The 6,000-nt window shown below is 43.1% G+C and overlaps 1 pseudogene; it reads left to right on the top strand.

Moving 5' to 3' along the window:
- Positions 1-1,150: 1,150 nt before the first annotated feature.
- LOC103018843 (cleavage and polyadenylation specificity factor subunit 5-like) lies at positions 1,151-4,760 on the top strand (annotated as a pseudogene).
- Positions 4,761-6,000: the final 1,240 nt, after the last annotated feature.

The following is a 6,000-nucleotide window of genomic DNA, read 5'->3' as shown; positions in this document are numbered from 1 at the left end:
TTTACAGCTGCCTCACAAGAAGAGGTACCCAGGTGTCTTCCTTAGGCAGACGAACAGCATATCAGGTATGCAGTATGGGTCAGTGACCTGGCAAATTGCTCTATTTGCATCCTTATCAGAGCCATCTGTAGTCTTGCCCCAAGGCATAAATCTCCCACCTTCTGGTTCTGGTCAAAGAGGGCTTGGGGTGGAATTAGGATCCCTGAGAGCACATCAGGGTTAGGTTAAAAAAAACTATCATGCAGTGTCACAAGGAGGGGTAGCAACCAAAAGTGTTTACAAGGAACTGCATTCACGTGCAACCCTTTTGGAACGCAAACTCTGGGGATTTGTGTTCACTTCTGTTACCCCTTCTCCTCCCTCAGGACGGACTGGGCAAGAGACCGTGACAACAATGAAAGGGGTTAATTCTGCAGGCCTTTCAGTCTATCTCCCAAGACCCAGCTTTCTCTCCTGCCCTGGGGCCTGATCACATCCTGTAGATATTTGCATTTATAATGTAAAACTTCCTCCCCAGCCTTTCTAAACAGGAAACCTGTTCCTTGCAGCCTAAAATTAAGCTGGGACCTCCAGCCTTTTCCCGTCTCCCCACCTGTTGGCCCTTAAGCTCCCCTCCCACCACCGCCAGCATTCCAGGCGTCCTTGACCCTCAGCCTCTAAGGCTCAGCCTGTGCCTCCCACATTGAACCTGCCCTGAGGCATTACTGTGAGTCCTGCAGACACAGGCAGATGCTTCAGAGCTGCCCAATTTCCTCTAAAGAATATTTTAACCTTTCTTCCTGAAGACAGCTTCTTGCTCATTTTCAGGCGTGAGTAATCTTTCAGGCAGTCGGGTCATGAGTCATAATAAGCAGGAAAGTCTCTGGTTATTTAACAACCTAAGGTCTCCTCTTACTGTGTATTCTCTTTCTCCGTCGTTTGTGCACAAGTACTTCGATCGGCAGTTAAGTCTGCCCACACGGGAGTCGACTGTATTCACTGTACTACACCATTTTATATAAGGGACTTGAGCATCCCCAGGGGCTCCTAGAACCAGTCCCCCAAGGACACGGAGGAAGGACTGCAGAGGGTGTGTCCCCAACAGAACTTCAGGAAATTCTAAAGAATGTACTTTGGACAGAAGGAAAGCAATCCAGAAAAAAGATCGGAGATGCAGGAAAGAATGAAGAACATTGACAGTGTAAAACAATAATACTGTCCGCTGGGCTTAAAACAGCAAGATGAACATGTAAGAGGGAGAGGAAGTGAGGTTCATATATTCAAATATCCTTGTGTGGTTTGGAGGACCGTAAAGCTATTCATTTTAGATTTTACTAAGTTAAATATGAATGTCAAAATATCAGGGTAAAAATTATTAAGCTAAAAATATGTCCCATACTTGTAAAAATTAAGAAAGTAATTAGAAAAAATATTTAATTGATCCCAAAAAAGCCAGAGAGGAATAAAAATAGAAAAGAAAGCAATATAAAGCCCAAAATAAGATGGAAAAAATAATCCAAAGAAAGCGCTGATTACCATATAAATTGTAAAAGAGTATATAAAATACAAATAACTAAAAATATTAATTTAAAAAGGACAAAGAGGGAACTCCCTGGTGGTCCCGTGGTTAGGACTCGGTGCTGTCACTGCAGGGACCGGGTTCGATCCCTGGTCAGGCAACTAAGATCCCACAAGCCACTCAGCCAAAAAACAAACAAACAAACAAAAAACAGATTGTCAGAATGGATTATAGAAAATACAGCGTTATATTGCTGACAAGAAATATCTAAAGGTTTAATTTTCAGAAAGATCTAAAGTAGAGGAATGCAAAAGGATATACTTGTATTTAGACAAGCTACAGGAAAGAAAGCAGATGTAGCCATGTTATTATCAGGCAAAATAGAATTTAATGCAAAAAGCATTACTAGAGATAAAGAGGATCACTCCATTATGATAAAAGGTTTATTACGCCAGGAACATAAAACAAATACAAACTTGTGTGAACCTAACTAAATAGTCAAAATACTGTATATAAATGAAAATGGACAGAACTACACAGAGAAATTCACAATGCTACTCTCCATGGATTTTTTTTTTTTTTTTTTTTTTTAATAATTTGGCTGCCCTGCGTGGCTTGTGAGATCTTAGTTCCCCGACCAGGGATTGAACCCATGCCCTGGGCAGTGAAAGCGGGAGTCCTAACCATTGGACTTCCAGGGAATTCCCTCCATGAGGTATTTTACACATTACTTTCTGCAATATTCAGATCAAGACGTTACTCTATTGACTAATCTCTGCAACCAAGAAGCTTAACTTTTGGGCAGAAATAGAACAGCAGTGAATCTCATAGGGAACTTTTATGAAAAAAGATCCCACAAGGTTATTTTCATCAGATCTTTTTTTTTTTAATTTTTTTTCTTTTGTTTATTTATTTATTTTTATTAATTTATTTATTTTTGGCTGTGTTGGGTCTTCGTTTCTGTGCAAGGGCTTTCTCTAGTTGCGGCGAGCGGGGTCCACTCTTCATCGCGGTGCGCGGGCCTTTCACTGTCGCGGCCTCTCTTGTTGCGGAGCACAGGCTCCAGACGCGCAGGCTCAGTAGTTGTGGCTCACGGGCCCAGCTGCTCCGCGGCATGTGGGATCTTCCCAGACCAGGGCTCGAACCCATGTCCCCTGCATTGGCAGGCAGACTCTCAACCACTGCGCCACCAGGGAAGCCCCATCAGATCTTTTGAGATCTCAAAAGACTGATTCACTCTCTGGTTCAGTTAAATTAGAAAGTATTAACCAGCTCTTGCGCTCTCCTGTTAGTGAAGGGCGGCGGCTGTTCAGTGGAATGCAGATAACCTCTGCCGGCACAGGGAACATCTCCCAGCCTCTCCCTTTCCCCTTGCCTCCAGTGCCCGAGCTCGCCAGCATATCTGTGGTGCCACAAATCACTCGCAGACCCGCTGGCCCCGGTGTGGGGGGGGGGGGCGGGGGGGGTCAACCAGGTCAGCAACAAGTACATCCAGCAGACCAAGCCCCTCACCCTAGAGCACACCATCAACCTGTACCCTCTCACCAATTACATTTTGGTACAAAAGAGCCCCTTTATGAGAAGGACAGCTCAGGCCTTTTGGTCGGAACCACCATCTTCCAGTAATTCGCCAAAATGACCAACACAAAGGGAAAGAGGAGGAGCACCTGCTGCGTGTTCTCTAGGCCTTTTAGAAAACATGGAGTTAGTTGTTCCTTTGGCCACATACATGCAAATCTACAAGAAAGGTGATGTCGGGACTTCCCTGGTGGTGCAGTGGTTAAGAATCCGCCTGCCAATGCAGGGGACACGGGTTCGAGCCCTGGTCCGGGAGGATCCCACATGCCACGGAGCAACTAAGCCCGTGCGCCACAACTACTGAGCCTGCGCTCTAGATCCCGCGAGCCACAACTACTGAGCCCGTGCGCCACAACTACTAAAGCCCGCGTGCCTAGAGCCCGCGCTCCGCAACAAGGGAAGCCACCGCAATGAGAAGCCCATGCAGCACAACGAAGAGTAGCCCCCGCTCACCGCAACTAGAGAAAGCCCCTGTGCAGCAACGAAGACCCAACACAGCCAAAAATAATTAAATAAAATAAATTTAAAAAAAAAAGAAAGGTGATGTCGACATCAAGGGACTGGGCACTGTTCAAAAAGGAATATCCCACAAGTGTTACCATGGCAAAACTGGAAGAGTCTACAGCGTTACCCAGCATGCTGTTGGCATCGTTGTACACGAACAAGGGCAAGATTCTTGCCAAGAGAAGTAATGTGCCTATCAAGCATATTAAGCATGCTAAGAGCCGGATTGCTTCCTGAAATGTGTGAAGGAAAATGATCAGAAAAAAGAAGGAAGCCAAAGAGAAGGGTACTTGGGTTCACCTGAAGCGCCAGCCTGCTCCGCCCAGAGAAGCACACTTCGTGAGAACCAATGAAAATGAGTCTGAACTGTTGGAGCCCATTCCCTATGAATTCATGGCATGATGGGTGTAAAGAAAATAAAAGACTTGGACTCTACAATGCTTCTCTTAATTGACTGGAAATGTCGTGTCCCCTCCCCCAAAGAAATATTTCAAGCACATTTTAATTGTGTTCAAATTCAGTGGGTGACGTCTTTACTTTCCAAATGTAGTGGTTTTGCTTCCTGAAAAATGTGAGGTAGTTTGTTGTGCAATACACTCCATTGGTTAATAAACGGCCAGATATTACTTATAAAATAAAATAATAATAATAAAAAAAAGAAGTACAGCTCTGTTGCAGCCAGATTTCAGCGCATGAGGGAGGAACTTGATAAAATTGGCAAGAGGAGGACTGTAGAAGGGGTTTTGACTGTCCCTGAGCACCGGCTACCCCATGTGTTGCTGCTACAGCTAGAATTTCTTCAAATTACCTGGTGGTAGCTTAACCCAGGAGAAGATGAAGTCGACGGACAAAAATGCTTAATGACAGAGCTATTGGGTCGTCAAGATGGAGTCCTGCAAGACGGGGACATTGATGACCGCACTAGTAACTGGTGGAGACCAAATTCTGAGCCTCCTCAGTATCCATAGATTCCTGCACATATTACAAAACCTAAGGAACATAAGAAGTTGATTTTGGTTCAACTTCAAGAGAAAGCCTTGTTTGCAGTCCCTAAAAATTACGAGCTAGTAGCTGCACCACTGTTTGACCTGTATGACAATACACCCAGATATCCAGATATGGACCCATCATATCTAGCCTCCCCCAGCTTTTGAGCAGGTTCAATTTTATACACAACTGAATTCCTGCGCAGCAGAAAAGTAAGAGAAGCCGTCTTGGTGGGGAGGGATAAACTGGGAGATTGAGATTGATATATACACATTATTATATATAAAATAGATAACTGGGTTTCCCTGGTGGCGCAGTGGTTAAGAATCCGCCTGCCAACGCAGGGGACACGGGTTTGATCCCTGGTCCGGGAAGATCCCACATGCCGCAGAGCAACTAAGCCTGTGTGCCACAACTACTGAGCCTGTGCGCCACAACTACTGAAACCCACACACCTAGAGCCTGTGCTCTGCAACAGGACAAGCCACCACAATGAGAAGCCTACACACCACAACGAAGACCCAAAGCAGCCAAAACAAAAAAAGATAACTAATAAGGACCTACTGTATAGCACAGGGAACTTATATATTTATTTATTTATTTGTTTGTTTGTTTGTTTGCACTGGGTCTTAGTTGTGGCAGGTGGGCTCCTTAGGGAACTCTTCTCAATACTCTGTAATAACCTATATGGGAAAAGAATCTAAAGAAGAGTAGATATATGTATATGTATAACTGATTCACTTTGCTGTACAGCAGAAACTAACACAACATTGTAAATCAACTATACTCCAATAAAAAAAATAAAATAAATTTTTTAAAAAAAAGGAGATGCTGTCTTTGTGAGCACAGCTATACACAGTGTAGAATAAACATGCTAGAAAAGTCTTTTTGGTTTTATGTCTTTCCCAATCCCTAAATTACCACCTACTTTCTGTTGTTTGAATAGTAAAGTTAATATGAAAAACTAGATTGTGGTGTAAACAAATGTGATAATGTTTATTTTTGGTTCTACACATACTTTCTGTACAACATTAAAGAAAGTAGACTTCTTTCTTAATAAAGAAGAGAAAAGAAAAGAATTAACCAAAAGAAAATCAGAAAAATACCATATTTGGAAACTCATGAAATAACTTCTAAATAACTGATGTGTTAAAGAAGAAACTCTTGTGGAAATCACTTAGTATGCAGAAATGAAAAATAATGACAATATACTACCATATCACAAACACTCTTTAGATATTTATAGCCTTAAATGCTCGTGTTAGAGAGAAATAAAGGCTGAAGATTCAAGATCCATGTAAGTATCCTACTTAAGAAGTTGCAAAAAGGACAAAAGAAATCCAAAGAAGCTGAAACCTTACTTCATCCGCTGGAACAAGCATTCATTTTCCGTGAACCAGGCCCTTGGATCCAGTAGAGCCTCAAGTTGCAAG

The sequence above is a fragment of the Balaenoptera acutorostrata genome, chromosome 12, assembly GCF_949987535.1.
Source record: "Balaenoptera acutorostrata chromosome 12, mBalAcu1.1, whole genome shotgun sequence".
NCBI classification, from domain to species: domain Eukaryota; kingdom Metazoa; phylum Chordata; class Mammalia; order Artiodactyla; family Balaenopteridae; genus Balaenoptera; species Balaenoptera acutorostrata.
The sequence above is the reverse complement of the archived record's forward strand: the minus strand, read 5'-3'. Positions and strand labels throughout refer to the sequence as shown.